This window comes from Megascapheus bottae, chromosome 21 (genome assembly GCF_031878675.1).
Source record: "Megascapheus bottae isolate mThoBot1 chromosome 21, mThoBot2.hap1, whole genome shotgun sequence".
In the NCBI taxonomy this organism is placed as follows: domain Eukaryota; kingdom Metazoa; phylum Chordata; class Mammalia; order Rodentia; family Geomyidae; genus Megascapheus; species Megascapheus bottae.
Window position 1 is genome coordinate 26,117,099 of NC_143529.1, and position 9,523 is coordinate 26,126,621.

At 36.9% G+C, this 9,523-nt stretch overlaps 1 long non-coding RNA gene across 1 annotated transcript in view; it reads left to right on the forward strand.

Moving 5' to 3' along the window:
* LOC150048828 (uncharacterized) overlaps positions 1–8,122 on the forward strand; it is a 219,157-nt gene extending 211,035 nt beyond the window's left edge. Inside the window, exon 3 of the long non-coding RNA XR_016539102.1 lies at positions 7,985–8,122. This is a non-coding gene — a long non-coding RNA (uncharacterized LOC150048828). The remainder of the gene's footprint in view (positions 1–7,984) is intronic.
* Positions 8,123–9,523: the final 1,401 nt, after the last annotated feature.

Consider the following 9,523-nt stretch of genomic DNA (forward strand, 5'->3'; position numbering starts at 1 on the left):
TTTAAGAAATTATTTTTGGCTTGTTTCTTTAGATCACATTGTAGATCTTAACCTCTTGTAAAGACATAGGTACTGAATTGGAATTAACCTCTCCCTTACTCACAGATTTTTGTCTGATTTGAGGAAGGACTATTTAAATAGAAAAATCTTAATTTTATTATTGCTAAAAATTCTGGAGGCTTGAAGCCTGTTGGCATGATTTGCTTCTTGGTGAGTCTCTCCTGCTTCTTACATTGTGCATGTCATTACTCAGTGAAGCATGAAATATCATCTCTTAATCTCTAAAAGAAAAGACATTAAATTATTCCCTTATAATTCAATTACCTCTCAAAACCTAATATCATCCTATTAGGCATTAAAATGCAAACATGAATTTTAAAGGGAAACAAACTTTAGTTCAAAACACAATCTTTTTTTCTACTTATTTCTTTTGTTGTTGGTAACTGAACTCGGTGCCAGAATAGGCCCAGCTTTACTTCTGGATTTTTGATGGTTCCTTGGAGATGAGTCATGGATTTTCTTGTCTAGACTGGCATTGAACCACAATCCTCCCATCTCACGCTCCTAAGTAGCTCAGATTACAGATGTGAGATCCAAATTTCAGCTTTAATCTACTTTTATTAGTATATGACCTGTACTTCTTACTCAGATGCTCAGCATTTCTTTTCTTGGTGTTTCATGCATTTTCTGATTGGCTCAGACTATAACTTTGCCTTCTCCTTTCACTTTTGCCAGCATATTCTACTTCTTAGCCATATTTAGTTATTTGTTATTTTCCACCTTGACATCACTTCATGCTTTTGTTTGTGCCATTCTTTCTGTCTGCTTCCATTGTCCGTCGTGTGACTGATGCTCATTCTTAAAGATCCATATCATGGATATTTGCTATCTCCTTATGTTCTTGCTCAACTTCTCCAGATAGAATTAATGAAACCCTCAATTTCGCTTCCTTACCATTTTATTCTCAAATCATAGTACTTACCTCATTACTGGTGAGGTAGTATAGCTTTATGTGTCTTATGCTAAAACTTGTAAGTTTTTTGAGGTCAAGTAAGCTACTTATGGGTAGATGAATGAGGTTCTGGGAGGCCTGAGTTTCTTATGATCGTTCATGTTCATGAGTTAGGAGAGTAGTTGTCACTAATGGATAGAATTGTCTGTGAATGAGGAAAGAGAGCAGGGAGTTGGCATAAAGATGGGAAGACAAAGGTCTCATGATGCGAGGCAGAGGCAGAGGTTGGGTAAGATATAGGGGTCAGTGCTGGACCATGAGTAGTGATGAGACAGGAAGGATGTTCTGAAACATGAGTGTGAACATTAAAATTGTTATCTCTGTGAACAGATTTCAAGGCAGTACTCAAAGGACAGCTGGGGGCAGTAATGACAAGTGAGCAAAACATTCTGCATCAGGGTGTAGAATGCAGAGAAATGGACAACTGGCCAGTAGAAGTTAGAGAGGAAAAGGAAGGATTTGAAAAAGAAGGGAAGGAGGGGAGAATGGATCTCTTTCCATGTATAGCTGGAGGAAGATGTTGTCATAGGTTGGAGTTTTAATGGGAAGACAGGGGAGTCATGTGAAACATCAGATAAGGTATTAGCCATGCGGCCAGAAAACAACTCGCCTAGTTATTATGTTCCCAAACAATTTTCTCCTCAATAAGCATCTCATAGGATGTGGACTTCCTGAGTATTCTTAATGTGTTGGTGATCCACATAGACTAGAATTTAATCCTGGACAGATTTCTGGTGATTATACAAAGGGTGTTGATTGACTTTATTTAATACTCATTTCTTTGCAGTTAATACTACTGGAGATGGATTTTAGCTGTTCCTACATGAAAAATTTGGTTTCTCTTTTCAGTGACTTTATGCAACTAATATTTCTCAAGTTATTTACTAGCCTTTTAGAAGGCTTCTTCCTAGACTAAAAGAAAAATACATTGTTTTGTATTTTTATGCAAGATGACTTTGTCGAGCACTGATATTGTATCCCACATGGTAGGTTATAAAATAAATAAATAACTTCTGTATTTTCTAAGATCTTTCAAACTTTTAGAAGTAATGTGTGCCCAGGAACAAATAATATTTGTTGAAGTGTTATATTTTCCCATAAACTTTTAAAATGAGAACTTCTAGCTCTGACCCTCACACATTCACTCTTTCATTAAGGCCCTTTGCATTCTCATTTGTATTGGGCCTCAAATGCCTCATAGTTCCTATCATTATGTTTCCAGTGCTTAGATTTTGTCAGGCTAGGATCAGTCTTAAAATATCTTGTCCTTAAGCTATTGCAGTGCTTGAATAGAAATGGTTAAATATTTGTAAAGGGACTCCCTTTGTCCCTTTGGTTTGATTCATTTATTTTTTTTTCTCTGCAAAACTTCAGAGATGAAGACATGAGAATTTTCTTGATCTTTGCCCATAAGCACAGGTAAGACATTGTAGCTTCCAGCCAAATAATTCCCCCCAAATGCCACGTAGGTGGCAAAACTTCAGAGATGGAAACATGAGAATTTTCTTGATCTTTGTCCATAAGCACAGGTAAGACATTGTAGCTTCCAGCCAAATAATTCCCCTCAAATGCCACATAGGTGGCTAGGCATTTTTCTCAATATGAAATACTAGCAGAACCCTTAGACCAAGGATCAAGAGACCTGGCTTTAAGTCTGGCATAGAGATTAATTCTTTGCATGACCCATGAAAAGTTACTTATTGTCACTGGGCCTTCACCTCAGGAAATAAGAATTTTGGATTAGTTGGAAAGCTTAAATTCCTGCCCAATTTGAACATCTGTATTTCTAAATGCCTTCCTTTGAAGTACCATGTAGGAAACTAGCTGCTAGGTGTTAGAACAACTTGGCATTCCGAGCATTACGAACACAGTGGGTCTTTCTATTCACATTTAAAATTGTACTTGTAAGTGTAAAATTTTGTTCAGATATTTTCCAGAATTAGTTTTGCTTCTCTGCCCTGACACACGTGTCTAGAAAGAAAGAGAGGTAAGCAAAGGCTAAGGTACAGAATCCAACAAAGCCAGTAATTTGAGTATAAGGCTGTTTTGTCAAAACCATAACCCCAAGTTCCTGGAAGCCTGAGGAGGAAAGCATTATACATATTTCAGAATTGGCTGTCCATGAATTCAAAGCGTATTTGGCTATGAGGAATTCTGTATCAGCGTTTGTTATCTTCAAGTATCTTGTTCTCCAAGTGTCCTCTATAACCTCTGCTTGGCAGAATCCCAAAGGACATAAGTTGACCTTCCTTTTCTGGACCTAATAGGAAGATGCTGTCATGGCTGAGATTGGCTATTTTGGTCACAAAGAAAAAGAGTGTGGCATGATCTGGCAATGTCTCAGGAACAGACATGTTTTCCTTTTTATTTTACTATTTCACCTACTTTTATGTTGTCTACCAAAGCCATTTCTGTGTGACATTGGAGAAACTATTTCACTGGTGTACAGTCTCCATTTTTTGTTATCAAATATGCTTTATGAACTTCTGGGTTGCATGAGACCTTTATGAGATAATGTTTTTGAAAATCTATTTTAAACCATTGACATGATACATATGTTGGTTATTATATTCTGTTAGACAAGTAATAGCCAGTAAAGTTATTTTTCTTTCTCAAACCCCCAAAGACAGTAATTTTCCATCTAAAAGATTTTTTTTTTCATCACAGTCCTATGAAGTATAATCTGCTCCATCTACTTCTAGTAAATTTGCCAGTTTGGTAGCTTTGGACCAGATTGGCTAAATTTTCTGTAAATCCATTCTTAGCAATCCATTTGTTATTGTTGGAACTCCAGAGTTTTCATTGATGCTGGTAGCTGCCAAGACTTAACCACAACTGGAGAAATAATCATGGAAGTCAGACTTGCACCTGAATTCCTTTACATTCATGCCTTTAAATCTGATACTTGAAGTATTTGTATTACACATTATGCAGCCTAATTTGCTGAAAATAAATCAGGAGTTAATCAGCACCCAAACCCTGGGGTAAATGTAGATTTTGGGGTCAGCAGTAATATGAACATCAAAAATGGCAATATTGATGAGTAATATTAACTCAAAAATCTGAGTATCGTGTCAATGAATAAATGGAGGTCCTGGGTCCACTGCCTACAAGATTTCTAGAAGGATCTTTATCTAGAGTTATACTAGCATGATTATTTTGCCAAATGGTTCTGTGCATAAAGATCAGACGAATTCGAGAAGAGTTCTTGTTGGCATGGGGAATTAAACTCTGTGCTTGTCCTGTGTCTACCACCCTTGTTTTCCACTTAGGGGCCACTGGGCCCCTCAAGATTATCTGACTTACCAGAGCTCTGTGATGCAAGATGACCCCTTTGACAGGATGTGATTTAGGTTGGAGCTGCATTACACATGTGTAGTGAACAGGGCAGATTGCAAAAACCCACTGAGGCTCAATCTTTTTGTTGACATTGGTCTGGGCCATTGTGACAGCAAAGTAACATACTTGCAAATGGAAGAAGCAGCCTGGATGTGAGATAAAAAACATCTTCTTGGGCCGGAAGTTTGGCCTAGTGGTAGAATGCTTGCCTAGCATGCACAAAGACCCGGGTTCGATTCCTCCGTACCACATACATAGAAAAAAGCCAGAAATGATGCTGAGGCTCAAGTGGTAGAGCTCTAACCTTGAGAAAGTCCAAGGATAGTGCTCAGGCCCTGAGCTCACGACTGGCAAAAAAAAAAAAGAAAAAAAAGAAAGATCTCTGGAAAGCAGTCAGGAAGAGAGGAGACAGGTCAGGGATAACTTGCACTAAAGCTAGTGAGGAAGAATGGAGATCCCAGCTGGGTGCAGTAGCTCACACATGTAATTCTAGCTACTCAGGAAACTGAGATCTGAGGATCAAGGTGCTTTAAACCTGAGACTCTTATCTCTAATTAGCCACCAGAAAATGGGAAGTTGGGCTTGGCTTAAGGGTAGGGCTGAAGAGCTCAGGGACAATGCCCAGGCCCAGAGTTAATTCCATGAACCAGCCCTCAACGCCCTGCAAAAAAAAAAAAAAAAAAAAAAAAAGAATGGAGATCCCTATTGAGTCCCACTGTGCTTGCTTTAAGTACCTGTGTAAAACTTAACATTCATGTTTCATGTTCCTATGAATAATATTTTTTTGTGTTTATAAAAGACTAAGTGAAAGAATCTCTTCCAGTGTTGGTCAAAAAGAGTGATCTTCCTCCAAGAAGACCTTCCTTTAGAGCCCCAATTTGTGCCTGGGCTTTAAGAAGCCCAACAAGTATGATCTGATGTAGTTCTATTTCGCTCTAGAGAACTGGTCCTTAATGAGGTTTCCAGAAGTGTGGTTAGATGAACTGATCAAAGGGCCAAATATATCTTAAAGTTTTATGGGAACATGGCTGTTCTTATATTTATGCATTGGTTGTGGCTGGCTTTGTGCTACAATGACAAAGTATAGTTAACAGAGGCATACTTACTCAGAAATCTGAAAATATTTCTATTGGCGTATAAAAAAATGTTTGCCCCCAGGGTGTGGTGGAGAGGGAAGGGAAGATTGGAATATCCTTTGGCAGGAAGCAATATCCAGGTATACAATATACTTAGAACCACAGACAGACATTCATATATTTACTTTGTGTTGTTATTGCTAGGGTTTCTGAGCTCTTACTATATGTCAAATACCATTCTAGGATGCTTAAGAAAAAGAATTATTGTCTTCATGGACCTTAATATCTTATTAAAGTAGACGGACAAAAAAGTATTTGTCATAAGGATATTATGTTAAATTGAAGAAAGTAGTATGGTAGAAAGTAGAGTAAGAATGTGAGGTTGAAGCCTGGTACTAGTGGCTCATGCCTCTAATCCTAGCTACTCAGGAGGATGAGATATGAAGATTTCGTTTTGAAACCTAAAGCCTGTGCAAAAACATCCTCAGGAACATAAGCCATATAATGAATGATGGTTGTTCTTAAGGTACTATGTTATCTCTCATCTCTTTTGCTGTCCCTTGGTTATCTCATATTGTTACAGTATCTCACTTTGTTACCTGATATATCGGATATATTTGTATTTGGTTATTTGAAATTGGATAGGGAAGGGGGAAAACAAGATGAGGGGTGGGGGTGGGAGGGAGGGAAATGGGAACCAAGACATGTGAGAGGGTATCAATGTATGGGAATTAATGCACCTTCTATCTGGCAAATATAATGTAACCCTTCTATTAATTACAATAAAAAATACATGGAAAAAAATCCTCAGGAATTTTATCTCAAATTAACCAGCAAAAAACTAGATCAAGTAACAGAGTACCAAATTCGAACATACAAGTTAGTCAAGAAATTTAGGCCTTGTGTTCAAGAACCACTACTCTGGCACAAAGATGAATAAATGAATACACTAAAAGATACATAGATGGGCAGTACTTGGAAAGTTTAGAAATTTCTGGGCATTTCCAGAGAATGTGGCAGGTGAATGGTTAGCTCCCTAGACCTGGGAGAAGAGCATTTCAGGCCAAGGAGAAGCTGGGGGCAATGCCTCTGAGTATTTTCTATAGGGTGTCACATTAGCAATCAGTGAATGAACATAAATTAGCTTTCAGCCTCATGAAAAATAGTTTGGGAAGTGTTGGTTCACCTACCCAGGCAAATTCTAACAACTCCTGTAGATTTTCTTACACTTTCATTCAATTATGTGATATTTCCATCCAGTAGATCTGAGACTGGAAATTTGTATTTTGTGCAGTGTAGGAATGTTAGTTTTCCCAGGTGCCTCTGTTTGGTAGTAGTTTCGGCTCTAAATCAAAATAAGAATGCCCTCCAAATACGCTGAGAGTCACTCAGCCTCAGCTTAACCACTTCCAGTAATGAGCAGCTATTAACTCTTTTAGAGAGTTCACTCCATAAAATATTTATAACATTTAATTAATTTATTCATTTATTCAACAAAAATTGTGTAGCCTCCTACTGGGAGGCAGGTAGTAGAAATATAAGAACACGTGTTCAATGCTTTCATTGTTTTCTGTTTGTTTCTGGTTACAGACTGTATATATTTTCATTTTAGACAGATTAGGGAAAAAAGTAAAGCACATAAGGAAAAAAATTGTTCTTTATTTTATAGGTGGTAATATTTGTACATTGGCATATTTCATTTAATTTCTTTTCCCATTATCTTTGTACATGTAAAGGGCTGAAATCTCTTCTTTAACTTTTCTTTTCTATCTTGACCAGGAGACAAGGTCTCACCTTATAGCCAGGCTGGACTCAAAATTGTAATTCTTTTGCTGAGACATTCAAGTGCTGTGATTACAAGTGTTCACTATAATTACAGCTGACATCGCCTTTCCAACTATTGACTTATTTTAAATATCTCTGCTACTACAACATATTTTCCCTCATACATGTTTTTAAACAGCATCAGACTATTATATATATCTATATAGAGAAATATCTATATCTATCTATCTATACATTATATATGTTTATATATGACAACTATTTGGGCTATTTCAAAATGTTCATTACTCCCAAATTCTGACATTAATTTGCTTTGTTTTTAAATTTAGTTTAGTTTAGTTTAGTTTTTGCCAGTCCTGGGCCTTGAACTCAGGGCCTGGACACTATCCTATGGACTTTCTCAAGGCTAGAGCTCTACCACTTGAGCCACAGCACAACTTCCAGCTTTTTTCTATGAATGTGATACTGAGGAATCGAACCCGGGTCTTCATGCATGCTAAGCATGAACTCTACCATTAGGTCAAACTCCCAGCCCCTTAAACTTGGTTTTATTGTCAGGATGATATACAGAGGAGTAACAGTTATATATTTAAAAGTAATGAGTAATGAGTACAGTTCTTGTTGAACATTGTTATCTCCTCCCTCATTTTACTCCCACTTTCCCTCTCTCCCACAGCCTCTCCCCCAAGTAGTACAGTTCATTTCCAACATATTGTCTTGTGAGTATCATTTTTGCATTGATTTGTCTTTTGTCCTTTTCTCACCATTTCAGATAAACATGTATATGTGATGCAGGGTTCCCAGAATCAAATACAGTGGACAACAAGGGATATACTGAAGAAAAAAAATGAAAGAAAAAAGAACTTTACACAGTATATTTAAAACACCATTTTCTTGGCATTTCTAAAGCCCTCAGGTAAGTGTCTAGAAGGGAAATATTTTGAAATAAGATTTTCATCTTTGAAGTAGATTGCCAAATTATCTTTCTAGAAAGAATGATCCAATTTCTATTCCCTTTTTAATTATTTGAAAATATCCATGTCTTCATCCTTCACATTCTGTTAAAGAGCTATAATTGCTGGTAAATTCTTTCTTCCACTCTGAAATTTACATATGCAAATCTTTAAACCATTCTAACTTTTGTCTTCTAAATCTTTGTGGAGTATACTTAGTTCTTTTTACAACTCTTTTCTTTTTTTTCATATTTTTTTATTGCAATTAATAGAAGGGTTACATGATATTTGCCAGATAGAAGGTGCATTAATTCACATACATTGATACCATTTCACATGTCTTGGTCCCCATTTCCCTCCCCTCCACCCCCACCCCTCATCTTGTTTTCCCCCCTTCCCTATCCAATTTCAAATATCCAAATACAAATATATCCAATATATCAGGTAACAAAGTGAGATACTGTAACAATATGAGATAACCAAGGGACAGCAAAAGAGATGAGAGATAACATAGTACATTAAGGACAACAATTATTCATTATACAGCTTACAACTCTTTTCTTTTGCCAATCCTGGGGCTTAAATTCAGGGCTGGGCATTCTCCTTGGACTTTCTCAAGGCTAGTGCTCTACCACTTGAGTCACAGCACTACTTTTTCTATGTATGTGGTACCGAGGAATCAAATCCGTGTCTTCATGATTGCTAGGCAAGCACTCTGTAACTAGGCCACACTCCCAGCCCTTCATATTTCTTTTTAAATTGACTTTGTTTTTTGGGAATAAATATACAATTATCAAAAAGAAGTCATGGCAATGATACAGTTATTCCTCAATATTTCTCATTCCATTTTCTAGAATGTGAGCATCTTATTTAACCAAGGAGCTTTCGCTGAAACAAAGAAATGAATGTTGATACTTGACTATTGACCAAATGGCAGGCTTTGTTTGTATTTCATTGTTGTTTCACTAATTCCTCTTTTGGTCTCCAAAATCCAATGAGTGCAGCACCACACTGGATTGAGGCATCACATCTTCATAAACATCCATTATTTATTTTTAAACTGTATTTTGAAGTAGTTGTACAAAGCAATTTCAATTTAACACGTTAGTTTGTGAGGACAATGTGTCTCCATCAATCAGGTCATCCCTTTTTCATCATTTTCCCCTATCTCTCCCAACCCCTAGGTTTTTCTAAATCTATTTCATAATCATCTTCTGTGTGTGACAATTTGAGGTTTTCCTTAAACTCCACGATCCTGCTGAAGAGCATTTTGAAGAGTACTGATCAGTATTTTGTATATTCCTTGTTGTCTTTGTCTGCATGGCTTCAACAGAATACCAGGAAGCATGATTTATACT